This window comes from Benincasa hispida, chromosome 2 (genome assembly GCF_027475165.1).
Source record: "Benincasa hispida cultivar pf3 chromosome 2, pf3_genome.v1.1, whole genome shotgun sequence".
Lineage (NCBI taxonomy): Eukaryota > Viridiplantae > Streptophyta > Magnoliopsida > Cucurbitales > Cucurbitaceae > Benincasa > Benincasa hispida.
In genome coordinates, this window is record NC_143479.1 from 47,642,640 (window position 1) to 47,660,175 (window position 17,536).

Below are 17,536 nucleotides of genomic sequence, written 5' to 3' on the forward strand. Positions count from 1 at the left end.
TAGTCGACCAACCTATACCTTCTTAAACAATTGATTGACCAAAAGCTTAATCTGGTGGGTGAAAGTAATTTTAATATTATATCATCTAACATTCTCTCACTGTAGGCCTGAAATATGTAGAAGACTCCACCAGTGGAAATCAATATTAATTGGAAAAGAAATAACATTGTAGGGTTTGAACATAGGGCTTTCTGCTTTAATACCATGTTAAATCGCCGAATGACCAAAAAGATTAAAGCTAATGGGTGAAGGCAAGTTCAAATTAATTTTCACTTATTGGGTCTTCTACAAATTTCAAGCCCACAAGGATAATTGTTAGATGATATAATGTTAAATTCTTCTTCACCCATCAACTTAAGTTTTTGGGTCAAACGATAATTTAACAAACTTCATCATTTTCTTCTATCTTCATTTCTCCATTTTGTATGAATACTCGACGACGATTCATCTTATTGTCTAAGGCACAAGAGACTTTGAGGGAGAATCGAGAGGATCATTGAAAGGAAAATAGTCTTAAACAGAAAAATAGCATGAGAGAAAGAGCAAATCGATGTTTGAGGTTCAGAGATAGAGACAAATGGCATGTTTGGCAGGTGGATTGAGTTAAGTTGGTAATAATTATCTGTGTTTAAAATGCTTGTTTGTATTTGAAGTGCAAAGTTGAGCTGAGTTGATAATAATTGTCTGTATTTGGGGTGAAGAGTTGAATTAGTTTAAAAAGTTTGTGTTTGGGGTGTATAGTCCATGTTTCCATGTGTTTAATATCGATATGAGAGGTGAATCAATATTTCCATTATATCGTAGAAAAACCCATGAAATACAAAAAGTAATCATAAAATACCACTAATATAAATATAACATAAATAATAGATGTATTAACTGGAAATCATAAAATGTATATTTACTAATTCAAATTTATTTTTGAATTTTTTGTTTTTATAATTTTTCCAAAAGTATTCATTGAATCAATATTTTATCGATATTTTTATCGAAATTTTTTATAAAATTAAAATCTCGATATTTTTGTCGACATGGACATTTTAAATCTTGCAGCCCACGTTAATTCTGACTTTAAATTTCATTCAACTAGCTAGTACATTTCATCCCAATTGCCTTGGTAAACGGTAAGTCAGTAATTAAACTGACTAAGCCATATGTTCATGCGATTCGGTCGCGCAGTTCAGCTTGAATTTTTTTTTTGTTCTTCGAACTTTTGGTTCGGGGGTGCCGGTTGCACAGTGACCAAGTTGAACCGATCCACTTGTAGCCCTAAGTTTAAAGGTTCCAGGGCAAATTTTAAATTTATAAGTAGTATTAAATTACAACTTTAGTCTCCAAACTTGAAGTCTACATGTTACAAAGGACCTCAAACTTTAAAATGTTGTCTACTAAGTTTCTAAACTTTTAATTTTATTGTATGATAGGTAGCAGACTAAACTTTCATTTTTATGTCGACTAGTTTCATGAATCAAAAAAGAAAATCTTGAATTGCACATCTTTTTTTTTTATATCCGTGAGTCCTAATCCTACAACATTAGAATGTGAAGTAAATTTGTAGCATATTAAATTCTTGGTAGGTGGTCACCATATATTAAACTCATGACCTCTTAGCTCTTTAACTAGGCCAATCCATAATGGTTCTATATATTCAAATACCAAATTGAAAGTTTAAAGATGGATTAGACACTTTTTAAAACTCACTGATTTATTCAACACAAATTCTCATACATTTTGTTTAAAGAAAGATTTTTAGAATAAATATATTTTTAGAAAAGTCTAGAAACGATAGATTTTTTTTATTTTTTTTTATTTTTAGTTTATAGGTACATTCCACAAATATACTTTTTTTTTTTTTTAAAAAAAAAACTTCTAATGCTACGATAATACATACTACATCTATTGATTATTTCACACGTCATTAAATGATTCATTAATTTATTAAATATTTATTATGTGAACCCTACATAATTCTTAAAAGCTTCTTATATAAAAAGCAATAAATGAAGGTAATATAGAAAATCTTCGATACTACCGTAATACTAGAAATTTCTTCTTTTTTCTGGTCTTGATTTGTATTGATGTATTAATATACAAGAGTTTGTTATAAATATAGGCATTTTTGTAAGAAATCCATGCATCACTAACACATTATCAAACAGCCCTGAAGAAGCCTATCTTATTCATCATTTTTTTCATCCAAGCTTTCCTATTTATCAGTCAATCAGCATATGCATATCAAAAAGGTGCAAAAGCAATCATAGCCAAAACCTTATTCATATCAGCTTCCATTATTTATGTTATTAATTTCTCTAAATATTACCGCAAAAGAAAGCACTCAGTCCGGCGGCTGCCACCAGGCCCAAAGCCATGGCCTCTCCTCGGCTGCCTTCCATCAGTGTTGATGAACAGAAACATGCCAACACACGTATGGATTCATGCGATAATGAAGTAATTCCATACTGAAATGGCCTGCATTCGTCTCGATCAAATATTCACATAATCCCTGTCACTTTTCCAGAACTCGCTCTTGAATTTTTAAAGACACATGATTCTGTCTTCGGATCACGACCCCTTTCTATGACTGTTGAGATATTGAGCCGCAGATATCTTAGTGCAGTTCTTTCACCCATGGGAGGTCAATGGAAGAAGATGAGAAGGATACTCGTTTCTCATGTTATGAATCCTTCAACTCACCATCGACTGCTTGGCCAAAGAACAAAGGAAGCTGAACTCTCTTACGCTACATTTTCAGCCTCACTGAAAATGGTGAAGCGATCAACATAAGAAGCATTGCACAACATTATTGCGGTAACATTATTAGAAGAATGGTGTTTAATAGAAGATATTATGGAAAAGGGAGGGAAGATGGGGGGGCAACTTTTGAAGAAGAGAACCATAATCAAGCAGTAGGTTCATTGCTCCGGCCCAGAATACGATTAATCCGGCATGGGCTACATGAGCTCCCAGTAGTTTACCGGATAAATTGATAAGTCGGGCATTCCCGGCCCACCAAGCGAAACCGGTGGTTTCTTGGTCACGACCAGCTAAAGCTAAAGTTCCATTAAAGAGCATTTCCACGGGGTAGAACCTCCTCAGGGAATATAAGGTTTTCATGAGGCTGATCTTGAGCCGCCATCCAAGCACGAGTACCTTCGTTTAAGAGAATATTTTTGGTATAGAAAGTCTCAAATTCAGGATCTTCCGCTGCACGGATTTCCTGAGAAACGAAGTCATAGGCACGTAGGTTCAGGGCCAGACCAACTACTCCAAGAGCACTCATCCATAAACCAGTTACTGGTACAAATAACATAAAGAAATGTAACCAACGTTTATTGGAAAAAGCACATTTCTAACGTATCTTAATGCATTTTTCGTATTAAATTTTATGCCTTGTTTGAAGCCATTTGATCGAGATGGACATGAGAAGATAGTAAAAAAGGCTTTTAAAGTCATAAGAGATCTTGACGAACCCATTATAGACTTAGAGTGCAAGAATTGATAGATGAGAAGAAAAAGGAGGTGGAGGACATTCTTGATATCCTTATCTCACTCAAAAATGAGAATGGTAAATCGTTGTTGTCAATCGAAGAGATTAAGGCTCAAGTCACGGTAATCTTTATCGCTTTCTTCATCATATTACTATAGAGGATTCCACATTAAAAAAAGATGAAGAGACCTCACTTTATTTGTAAGATATAATGATTAGTCCTCTCATTATAGCCAGTTGGTTTAGAGATAAAATCTCATTTTTATATAATATGGTATAATATCGTGTGAAGCTCAAACAAGTATTCAATCCAAACTTGAAAGCTCACTTGGCACTAACATTACCATGATGCTATTTGCTAGACTTCTACAAGAATTTTCATGGAACTTATTGTCAGGAATCACAAAGATAGATTTCTCTAGAACAGATACACTCTCGCTTTCGAAGCAATTACATTTGCATGCACAGCCACGTTTATCTCATATTATGTATCCAACTCTTATTGATAATCAACCATAAAGCTAAGTAAAACAATATAGTAATTAATAATTTAATTATTATCAATTAATTCCAAGTTTACCCTTATTTTTTAAGGGGATGGTACGAGTTTTTCACATTTCCTTCTTCTACCTCTTCATTACATTTTTTGCAACAGAGAATTATGTTGATCTCTCTCGTTGAAATTTTCATTTTGATTTCACTTTCAAAATTTCTCCTATATCCTTCTTGTTTGTTTTATTGTTTCTTCTTGCCATTTCAATTTGAATTATGGATCATTCTTCTCATCGATTGCGGTTTTGTTCTTGATCATATATATATCCTTCTAAGTTACATAACTAATAGAAATCCATCTATGATGGAAGTATCAGTGATAGACTTCTATCAATGATAACAAAAGCATATCACTGATGTATTTTTAGTAATGTGCTTCTATCAATGACACTTTTATTCATTGATAAAATCATCAATAATAAACATCTATCAGTGATAGGAACATTAGTGATAGGCTTTTATTACTGATATATGCTTCAATGAATGATATAAACCTATCATTGATATAACAGTCTATCATTGATGTACTTCTATCTATATTCTTTTCTGACCCTAATCAATTAAAGAAGATCATATATACAAACAATAATTCACATGCATTGAATATATCACATACCTTAGGTAGTGATTTGTTACGAAATAGACAATTAAAGAATACAAAAAGAAACGTAGAGATAGAGAAGATCGACATATAGATATACGTAGTTCACTAATGGTGTGTTAGCTACGTCTACGGGCAGAGGGAGAACAGTATTATTAAGGAGAATATTTTTAGAGAATTACATCAAACGACGCCTCTAGGGTTAGAGAGTTTATATAGTGCACTACTCTAAACCCTAGGGTCTAGCAAGACCCCCGTACTTAGTTGTTCGAGGTGTCAACAAACAAATTCAAGGCATGATTAGTAAAAGGTAACGATTTATGATTGAAGGTAACTACTAGTGTTGATATGCGAAGAAGAAAGAGAATGGAAGTTTACTTACCGTTGATCATCAACAACTAGTAAAAAAAAATCAAAAGGAGCCCTGTGATTAGTGGAAATACAATGTGTAGGTAGCGAATACGTAGGGAGACTATTCCCTGTGATTAGGTGGGGAAAATATTAGCGATTTTCGCTGATATTACTTCCATAGTTAATGTGCTAAAATTTTAATATTTTTCTTTTCTAGAAAGATGAAATAGACGGGTGTTCTTTCAAGTTTCATGCAAATTTCAAATCTCAATTTTACACAAATGGACAAATTGAATATTTAAAAGTAGAACCATTTACATTTTTAGTTTCTTTTAAAATCCGTAGTCCTCCAATTCCCTAGCCCTATTGAATTCACAAGAGTATATAGTCGTTACTATTGACTTTTCGACTCTTAATCTCAAATTAGTTAATTTTAATTAATTAATATTTTGATGATAATAAACTTACTTTTATTTATTAATAATTTAAGTGTTTTGAATTGCTCATTGCATAGAGTTCATAACGATTCCAATGCAATTTAAATCATTTAAATTAGAGAACATGTTGAACAAAAAAAAAAAAAGATAAAAAATTTAAGATGGTGACGTGACGACTAAATAAATCAAATTGGACTCAATTAAAGAGTGACAAAGCAATAGAGAATGACACATGTGGGCTTTTAGTTGGATTTAAAAAGAAAATGAAATTTAGCTTTTGTTTAGTTTTGATTTAAAAGCAAAATAATTGAAAAAGAAATGAAAATAAAAAAGAATATATAATATATATGTGTTAACGGCCAGAAAGTTGGAAAAAAAAAAGTTTAAATGTGTGCGCAGGTGACGGTTGGTTATAACTTATATATATACACACATACATATATATATACACACACATGCACACATATATATAATATTTTATATTTAATTTTCTTACCGTTATTAAATCTTTTAATCTCCACTCTTTTTACAAAAGATCCAAGTATCCAAATTAAAGGTGATTTCAACATCTTTTCTCTCTATTTAAACTCTTCACCTTCTCCACATTTTAACAACAATTTTACATTATTTTTCAATCTTCCATAAAACATAAAATCTCAATTATGGGTCTCTCTAAGCTTCAATTTTCTTTTTTTTTCATCTTATTATTGTTAGGAATGTCCTAAAACTTGCCGTTCGTAAATTTCGTGTTAAACATTCTATTTATCAATAAAATATTATTGAGTATCTTATTCGATAAAGTTGTTGATATTGCATTCTATTATGAAAATCCAATAAACATATCCATGGCTATAGTATGAATACTTTAACTCTATGTAGTGACATAAACAGGATCAAGTTAATAGTATATAACCTAAATGGTCCTATAAGTATATGGATGAAATTGAGTATCTCATCTTGATAATACTATTGGATGAGACCCATTTTGTAGAGGTAATACAAATTATGTGATCCATAGATCATTCATGTAGAGACATGTGAGTAGGGGCATCCTATGCAATGAGTTTGCATAAAGATTGGACCACGAAATAGTCACTTTTCTTTATAACGACCGTTTATTGTTAAAACTGACTAGGATAACTCGATCTTAATCCTGAGCTAGTTATGAACTCCTGTTTATTTGGGATTGTCCTTTGATCTACATGGGTGATAGTAGTCCAACAACATTGCTCAATAAGCCATCCATTTTGGGATAAGACCGGATAGATAGCTGGGGACATAGCCTTGCAAGATGAAATTCACTCCTACCTATTTTAGGGTTAGCAGATAGGTTGTTCTCTTAAGTGTTGAATCCTGGTCTTGAACAATCAGGGCTCCGCCCTATCATGATAAGAGGGACATGATTCATAAGTGGTATTATGAATCAGTTGTTCATTAGAGGATTAGTGGGAGCTTAAGGAATAAGATGTATTTACACGGATAAAATGGTAATTTTGGTCCAGCTGTAAACACGAACAACCTGTGAAGGATTGACTTACTGATTATGGTTAACATGGACAGAAATACATCTACAGTGAGGAGAGTGCAACCATCGAGCTATAGTGGTGTGTCTTGATGGTTAACGAAAAGTAATTAATTCGGTTTAAAGAGTTTAACAAATTTATTACAAATCATTGGAGCTCATGATCTGTAGGTCCAATAGATCCCTCTACTAGCTCATAAATTGGAATAATGAATTGAGTATTGATTAGATGAATTTTGAATTTAGGGTTATGAATTTGAAATGTTCAAATTCGATTTTAGGGTTTTCAATTAATTGTATACGATGCAATTAAAAACGTTTAAATTAAAATGAGATTGGAGAATCAATTAATATTTAAATTATAATTTAAATATCGATTATATGAATTTGAATCATATTGGTGGAATTGATGTTTTATTAATTTAATATTAAGATATTAAATTAACTAAATTAGTTTTATTTAAATTAATTATCTTTGAATTAATTTTATAAAACTAAATTTAAAATAAAATAGTTTTATTTAAATGAAAAATCAATTTTATTGAAATTGTTTTGAGTTAGTGAATTTTACCAAAAATTGGAAATATCCACTAACATCATATATGGTGTTTTATCACCAAATTCCACCATGAATTCTTCAATCAATACCAAATAGGAGCTATCCTATATGCAGCCATGCTCTAATGTATGAATTAAGTCTATATAATGAAGCTTATGCATGGAATTTGGGAGATCTTTGAGTTCTTTATTCAAGTTGCTGCAAATCAGAAAACTCTACTACCCTCTCTCTGGTTCATCTTCAATTCAACTTGATTAGAGGGTTTTCCCCACACGTTCCTTCTTGAGCATAGTGGAGAAGATCTTGTTGGTGGTCTATCTGAATAATCCATCTCAAACTTGTGGAGATTCTGCTGAAATCATGAAGAGAATTACAAAGGTATTGTCTTGTTCAAACCCTCTTATGATAACCTCAAGAGTAGCATGTTTAAAACTCAAATTAAATGTAGTTTAAGTGCTTATTGATTCTGAATTTTTCTATTGCATGTTATATTACTCCTTCAAATGGTATCAAAATATGATTTAAGCACTTAACTATTGTTAATTTGAGTTTGGTGGGTGTTCTTCATGAACTGTATAAAAATGGTGTACTTATATTGTTTTTCAGTGTTTTGGCATTTGATTCTTTTCAATTATGTTGTAACTCTTATAATTGGCTCTTGTTTGATGAGCTTTAATATGTGTTGAAGAGTCTGTAATTCGTTTGGAGTCATTAGACTTGCAATTAGGATATAATTGAAGAAACAAGTGAAGAAGGTCGAAGCAACAGAAAGTGGAAATTTGAATTTCTGCCAGATACTCGATGGCATTCTCGATGAAATTTCATGAAATACTCAATGCACGATGTCATACTTGGTGGTACTCGAGGCATTTAATCGATGATATTTCATGAAATTTGGATTTAGAAAAATGAAATTTGGCTTTTGTTTAGTTTTGATTTAAAAACAAAATGAATTGAAAAAGAAATGAAAATAATATATATATATATAAAATGTGTTAATGGCCAGAAAGTTGGAAAAAAAAAGTTTATGTGTCCAGGTGACCGTTGGTTATATATATATATACATGCACACATATATATAATATTTTATATTTAATTTTATTACCGTTATTAAATCTTTTAATCTCCACTCTTGATTTTTCATTTTACAAAAGATCCAATTATCCAAATTAAATGTGATTTTAACATCTTTTCTCTCTATTTAAACTCTTCACCTTCTCCACATTTTAACAACAATTTTACATTAGTTTTCAATCCTCCATAAAACACAAAACCTCAATTGTGGCTCACTCTAAGCTTCAATTTTCTTATTTTCATCTTATTATTGAAAGAGATATTTTATGTAGTGAGGATTGGATTGTTGTGAGCTTAACATTTGTGAATCCATGCGATTAAAAGAGTTGTAAGAGAGTTCTTCCATTTTGTTATTTATCTTCTTATTATTGTAAGAATTGCTCATGATCCTGAAAAATGGTTGTTGTAATAGTTTGATCCTCAGTCATGAAAAGGATCGGATTTATTCTTGCACTCGAACAAAAAATGTTGCGGTTCGACTCTATGCCATGGAAAGCATCAAATTTGGGTGATATACCCAAGAGCATCTTGGGAAGTGGATGTAGGCTAATTTTGAAAAACCACTATAAACTTTTCATTTCATTTTCTCTATCTCTGTTCTATTTAATTTTGCAATTAGTTTGTTATTATCTTTTATTTGCATGAAATTAATTGCTATAATTTGTTCTTGAAATTAATTACTCACATTTGATTATTTAGGTTAATAAAATTTGCTTTTCATGTTTACTATCAATCTTGTTATGAAAATTAAACTAGGTACTTGAAATTGTTCATGTCAATTTATTAATCATTTTGAAGTTAATATATGTATAAAATTATTATTTTAATTACTTATTAGCAAAAGTATATTAATTTGCTTATCTAGGCCCACGTTAGAAAAAAGTTTTAAATAGTTTGATTAAAGGCTTCTCGCAGATTTGACAAATTAAGTTTTAAAAATCAGGTCAATTTGGCAAAAATGGTAAAAGAATAAGCCCACCCCATGAAATGTCAAAAAAGTAGGGATACATCTGATATCCCTAATACACCTGATGCACTTGATATACATTTAATATACACCCGATAAACTTGTTACACTTGATACATTTGATACACCTGATACACTTGATACCTCTTTATACACTATTGATGTGCCCTTGATACACTCACATTTCTACCCTTGATACACTTGATACACTACTAATATAAATGTAATACATTTGATACACTTGATACAAGATATTGAGATTGACAACTAGACGGTACTAACAGCCTGATCCTGATTTAGAGTGGCGTCATTGAACGGAGGAATCAGAATGGCACTATCGATGAGAAACGACTCTACGATGGAACTCAAACTGCTCGATGTAGGCCTATTAGCCTAAACATACTCAAAACTAGCGATGACGAAGGTGAATGTTGGTTGGGCAATGATTGCCAACATCAACAAAAATCGAGTGACAGTCGGCTAATGACTTCTTGTATGATGGATAGTCATGAGAGAAAGAGAGAGGAAGATCGATAGCAGGCTTGCGCCGCGGACATGGCGGCAACTACGACACTCGCGACATAGGCAGCATGTTACTTATCTTTTCTTTGTGGATGATAGTTTGATCTTCTTAAAAGCATCGATTAATGATTTTTGGGTCTTGAAGCAACTTCTAGATTGTTATGCTCAAGCATTGGTTGAATTAATTTTATAAAAATAAATTTTAAATAAAATAGTTTTATTTAAATGAAAAATCAATTTTATTGAAATTGTTTTGAGTTAGTGGATTCTTCCCAAAAATTGGAAAAATCCACTAACATCACATATGGTGTTTTATCACCAAATTCCACCATGAATTCTTCAATTAATACTAAGTAAGAGTTTCTCTACATGCAGTCATGTTCTAATGCATGAAATAATTCTATATAATGAAGCTTCATGCATGGTATTTGGGAGATCTTTGAGTTCTTTATCCAAGTTGCTACAAATAAGAAAATCCTACTACCCTCTCTCTAGTTCATCTTCAATTCAGCTTGATTAGAGTGTTTCCAGTACACATTCCTTCTTGAGCATAGTGGAGAAGATATTGTTGGTGGTCTATCTGAATAATCCAACTCAAACTTGTGGACATTCTTCTAAAATCGTGAAGAGAACTACAAAGGTATTGTCTTGTTCAAACTCTCTTATTAAATGTAGTTTAAGTGCCTATTGATTTTGAATTCTTCCGTTGCATGTTATATTACTTCTTAAATTGGTATCTGAGCATGATTTAAGCGCTAACTATTGTTAATTTGAGTTTGATGGGTGTTCTTCATGAACTGTATGAAAATTGTGTACTGATATGGTTTTTCAGTGTTTTGGCATTTAAATCTTTTCAATTATGTTGTAACTCTTGTAATTGACCCTTGTTTGATGGGCCTTAATATATGTTTAAGAGTATGTAATTTGTTTGAAGTCATTAAAGTTGCAATTAGGATGTAATTGAAGAAAGAAGTGAAGAAGGTCGAAGCAGTAGGAACTGGAAATTCGAATTTCTACCAAATACTCGATGCTCGATGGATACTCGATGGTATTCTTGATGAAATTTCACGAAATACTCGATGCACAATGCCATATTCGATGGTACTCGAGGCATTTACTCGATGATATTTCATGAAATACTCGTTTCATGATGTCATACTTGATGGTACTCGATGCATCTAGTCGATGATATTTCATGAAATACTCGATACTCGATGCTAGATGCCTTACTCGATGGTCGATGGTGTCTACTCAATGGTATTTTTTTTTGAAATATTTGATGTTCGATGATACTCGATGCATACTAGCATACTCGATGTTGGTTACTTGCTGATACTCGATGGGTTTTGCCCGGTTCAAGGCGATTCGAGTGGTCCAGAAGTTTTTTCAAGCTGATTTTGCTGATTCTTGTAATAGTTAGGTTTTTTTTTTGTTTTAAAATGCCAAAAACTAAAAACCATATCAGCTTTATATTTAATTATTTATGCATTTGATGTTTATTATAATTAAATATTTTTATATGCATAAAGTATGCCATTTAGATTTAAAATCCCACCATAGGTAAACATGTTACATGCATTATTGTATGTTATAATTAGTTATAATATATAGTATGCATATTTTAGGATTTGTCAAAAATTGATGTAATTGTTATATTGATTTTAAATACCTTTGAAGCATATTATGGTTTGTTAAAGCATGTTTATTTTATAAGTTTGTTATAAAATGAAATTAGACTATAAAATCCATAACAAAAACAGCATGCTCACTTAAGTTTGTTATAAAATGAAATTAGACTATAAACTTGTCTAAGGCTGGGGGTACTTAACTTGACGGTTTACGTAACACCTCCTACCTGGGGATTATGACCAAAATATTGAGCATTGTTAACTGATTTTATGAGTTTGCGTGAGCGGTGTGAGGTTTAAACTGGTTTAAACACTTAGACATCTTAGGTTAATATCCAAATATAAATATTATACATGGATAAAAATCATATAGACTTAGGTTTTTTAAAGTTAGCCATTTTTAAACCTAAGTAAATAAATATCCAAACATTTTGAACACTTCAATGGGGGATTAACAATATATTTGATATAGTTATTAGCTCTCATGTCCTCAAAAGTTCACACCGTAAGATCCATGCTCAACTTTGTGTCGCTTTTACTGCGACTATTCTATTTAGAAAGTGTTTGCATGAGTTAATAACAAGGTGAATGGGGGAAGTAGTTCATAGTAAGTTGGTGAAAGAAATGTGTCAACATTATCCTATGATCTCTTCCATTAGTTTGAACCGTGTGATTTCTATGTTGCACCTACTATCGTTTTTAGGCAGCACTAGCTAGTCGTTAACCACGACGATCCCCACGGAGAGTTGTAACATAGGATTCAGAACAACCCAAGCTTCAAAAATGATTAGGGTCTTATAATTCTGTCTTGGATATTATCTTCCACCTCGGGTGCATATTCATACCGTTCTATATGTTCTTAAAATAACAGGTCACACTTACAAGAATTACTATTTGTTAGTAAGGATCTTGACCGAAAACGATAACTAAAAGAACTATAGGAATAAAGAGTTATTCTTATATAGTATTTCATCAGGATTGTCTTGCTTTAGTGAAAGTTTTTTTTTACTGCCCCTCGATAGCAACTATTCTAAATCACTGAAGTATCGTTGCAAAATAAATAAATAAAAATGGATACTTTATTTCTTTGCTAAAAAATGGATTTAGATGCATAAGTTTAATAGATTTTGTTTAAATTTTTCAACAATGTCAAATTCAATTATACAACTGCTCGCTTCCAATAAATTTAATGGAGAAGGATATTCAAACTGGAAATCTAACATAAATACGATATTAGTTGTGGATGATCTGAGGTTTGTGTTAATGGAGGAATGTCCTCCGATTCCCAATACAACAGCGAACCGAAATGTTTGGGACATCTATGATTGGTGTGTTAGGGCTAATGAAAAAGCCAGGGCTTATATCTTAGCAAGTATATCCAATGTACTTAATAAGAAACATGAATTAATGCCCACTACCCATGAGATAATGGCGTCGCTCCAGGAGATATTTGGGCAACCATCATCCTCTGTTCGATATGAAGCCATTAAGTATGTTTATAGTACTCGCATGAAAGATGGTACCAACATCAGAGAACATGTTCTCGATATGATGGTCCATTTTAATATTGCTGAGGCTCATGGGGCGACGATAGATGAAACCAATCAAATTAGTATGATATTAGAATCTCTTCCGAAGACTTATTTACTTTTAGAACCAATGTTGTTATGAACAAAATTACTTACAATTTGATACACTGTTGAACGAACTGCAGACATATCAATTTATGATGAAAGTTAAAGAAAGTGTATTAAATGTTATTTCACGACTTAAAAAGCTTCTAAAGGGTTCTACGTCTGGAACAAAACCTGCTAATAAAAAGAAGTCTGTTCCCTCTTCTTCAAAAGACAAAAATGTACAAATCAAGAAGAAGGGTAAAGGGAATAAGAAAACCACTGCAAAGAAAAATAAAAACAAAAACAAAACTCCCAAAGGGAAATGTTTCCATTGTAGAGAGGATGGGCATTGGAAACGTAACTGCCCAAAGTATTTAGCACAAAAGAAAGGGGAAAAGGCGAACTAAGGTAAATCAGATTTACTAGTAGTTAAAACATGTCTAGTGAAGAATACTCACCTAACCTGGATATTAGATTCGGACGCCGCTAATCATGTTTGCACTTTTCTTCAGGAAACTAGTTCTTGGAAACAACTTTCTGAACAAGAAATAACTTTGAAGGTGGAAATGGGAGAAGTTATTTCGGCTCATGCAGTGGGAGATGTCAAGCTATTTTTTGGAGAATCTTTCATCTTACTTAGAAATGTATATTATGTACCTAAGATGAAAAGAAACTTAATCTCCATTTCCTGTCTGCTAGGAAATATGTATAAAATATCTTTTGAATCTAATGAAGTGTTTGTTTTTTCAAGAGGTGTTCGTATTTGTTCAGTATGACTCGAAAATAACTTATACATATTAAAACCAACTAAAGCAGGTCATTCTAAATATAGAGATGTTTAAAATGGCTAAGACTTAAAATAAAAGACGAAAAATATTTCCTAACGCCTATCTTTGGCACCTTAGACTTGGTCACATTAATCTCAACAGGATTGAGAGATTGGTTAAAAACGGTCATCTAAGTCAGTTAGAAGATAATTCTTTATCTTCATGTGAATCATGTCATGAGGGAAAATGACGAAAAGATCTTTTTCTGAAAAAGGTCGTCGTGCTAAAGAGCTTCTCGAACTTATACATTCAATCCTATGTGGTCCGGTGAATGTAAAAGCACAAGAAGGATATCAGTATTTTGTCAGTTTTATTGATGACTACACTAGATATGGCTACATTTTCTTAATAAGTCACAAGTCTGAAGCTCTTGAAAAGTTCAAAGAATTTAAGACCGAAACAAAAGAAACTTTTTAAGTAAAAGAATCAAAACACTTCGATCTGATCGACATGGTGAGTATATGGATTTACAATTCCAGAACTATCTAGTAGATAATGGAATTCAATCCCAACTCGCACCACCTGGAACACCACAACAAACGGTGTTGCAGAAAGAAGAAATCGAACCTTGTTAGATATGGTCCGGTCAATGATGAGTTATGCTCAGTTACCTCAATCCTTTTAGGGGTATGCAGTACAGACTGCGGTATATATTCCAAACGTCGTTCCTTCAAAAAGTGTTTCAGAAATACTGTATGAGTTATGGAAAGGACGCAAAAGTAGTTTACGTCATTTTCGTATCTGGATTTTCCATCACACGTGTTGGTACAAAATCCTAAAAAATTTGAAACACGTTAGAAGTTATGCCTTTTTATGGGATACCCAAAAGAAACAAAAGGAGGATTATTCTATGATCCACAAGAAGATAAAGTGTTTGTATTGACAAACGCTACATTTTTGGAAGAAGATCATGTTAAAAATCATCAACCTCGCAGTAAACTAATATTACAAGAAATGACCAAAGATACTACAGAAAAATCAACCAGAGTTGTTGATCAAGTTGGTCCATCAATAATTGTTGTTGCCCCGTTATGTCCATCTCAAGAATTGAGTATTCCTCGATGTAGTGGGAGGGTTATTCAACAACCTGAATGCTATATGGGTTTAACAGAAACTCAAAACATCATACGTGATGATGGTTTAGATGGACCATATCGTTGTTTGGTTTGAGCTTTCGCCCTGCTATGTGCTAAATCTAAGCCTTCCATTTTGGGGATAAGACCGGATAGATAGCTGGGAACATAGCCTTGCAAGATGAAATTCACTCCTACCAATTTTAGGATTAGCAGATAGGTTGTTCTCTTAAGTGCTGAATCCTGGTCTTGAACAATTGGAGCCCCGACCTCTAATGATAAAGAGAGACATGATTCATAATTGGTATTATGAATTAGTTGTTCATTAGAGGGTTAGTGGGAGTGTAAGGAACAAGATGTATTTACATGGGTAAAATGATAATTTTGACCAAACTGTAAATACGAACAACCTGTGAATGATCGACTTACTGATTATGGTTAACATGGATAGAAATATATCTACAGTGAAGAGAGTGAAACTATTGAGCTATAGTGATTTGGCTTGATGGTTAACGAAATGTAATTAATTCAGTTTAAATGGTTTAACCAATTGATTACAAATCATTGGAGCTCATGATCTGTAGGTCCAATAGGTCCCTCTACTAGCTCATAAATTGGAATAATGAATTGAGTATTGATTAGATGAATTTTGAATTTAGGGTTATGAATTTAAAATGTTGAAATTCGGTCTTATGGTTTTCAATTAATTGTATACGAAGAAATTAAAAACGTTTAAATTAAAACGAGATTGGATTTAAATATTGATTATATGAATTTGAATTATATCGGTGGAATTTATGTTTTATTAATTTAATATTAAGATATTAAATTAATTAAATTAGTTTTATTTAAATTAATTAATTTTGAATTAACTTTATAAAACTAAATTAAATAAAATATTTTTATTTAAATGAAAAATCAATTTTATTGAAATTGTTTTGAGTTAGTGGATTTTTCCCAAAAATTTGAAAAATCCACTAACATCACATATGGTGTTTTATCATGAAATTCCACAATGAATTCTTTAATTAATACCAAGTAGGAGCCACCCTACAAGTAGCCATGTTTTATATAGTGAGGATTGGATTGTTGTGAGCTCAACATTTGTGAATCCATGCGATTAAGAAATTTGTAAAAGAGTTCTTCCATTTTGTTATTCATCTTCATATCATTGTAAGGGTTGCTCTTGACTCCGAAAAATGGTCGTTGTTGTAGTGAAGAAGCTTTTACTCAAATACCTATGATTTTTTTTGTTTATAACTAACTTTGTAACGGTCATCTAGTATATTCTATAAATACCACTGATTTTAAATTCAAATCATAGAGTTATTATCATTTTCTTAGTTTTCTGTAAACAACAAAAATTTGTATGCAATCTTTATCAGAGGCAATCTTGCCGAACCACGTAAACACTGTATCTTATTCTTCTTCCCTTATCTTTCTTGTTCATTCGAGTGTTTCTTTACTGCAAATCGCGCGCCATTCAATTATCTTTCAAATTGCATCGAGTAATCAGATTATAGAATCAATCGTGCATCGATTCTTCGCTATCGAGTAGCTTTGAGTTCATGGTTTTCACGTTTGAGTCGCACCGAGTATCGTTCAAGAACCATCGAGTAAGATCGAGTATTAGTTATGTTGTCATCGAGTTGCATCGATGATTTAACAGAGACTTGTCAGATGAAGAAGGAAATTCTCATCGAGGATTGGGTAGGAAGCAGTCGAGCATCGAGTTTCGAGTTTCAAGGATTTGACATTATATTTCTGAGCCATTTCTTCATCTCTCCAATGTTGTTATTGAGTATTTGGGACTTGTAAAAAGTGGCCAGTCCAACAATTTATGGTATCAAAGCATTTAAAGATCATCAAAGTCAACTTTCTTGGAGCTTCAAGATTCTCAAGAAATCAAGACTCGATACTCGATCGGATCAAAATTGGCTGTTGCAAGGTATGAGATTGAGAATTTTGATGGGAATGGCAATTTTGGCCTATGGAAGGCCAAAATCAAAGCCATTCTTGGACAGCAAAGAGCACAAAAAGGCCCTGAAGCTTACAACATATGGGACTCTGGTTTTGAATCTCAGTGATAGTATTTTGAGACAAGTAATTGATTAAGACATAATCTACAAGATGTCGGTCAAGCTAGAAGGTTTGTTTGCAACCAAGGATCTCCCTAACAAGATGTATTTAAGGGAGAAGTTCTTTACGTTCAAGATGGATTCTACAAAGCCTCTTTCAGATAATTTGGATGAATTCAAAAGGATAGTCTCAAAATTCAAGAGCCTTTGTGAGAAAATTAGCGATGAAAATGAGGCTTTTG

The 17,536-nt window shown here is 32.3% G+C and overlaps 1 pseudogene; it reads left to right on the forward strand.

Annotated features, from left to right (window-relative positions):
* The first annotated feature begins 241 nt into the window (after nucleotides 1-241).
* On the forward strand, nucleotides 242-3,909 carry LOC150037955 (tryptophan N-monooxygenase CYP79A68-like; annotated as a pseudogene).
* Nucleotides 3,910-17,536: the final 13,627 nt, after the last annotated feature.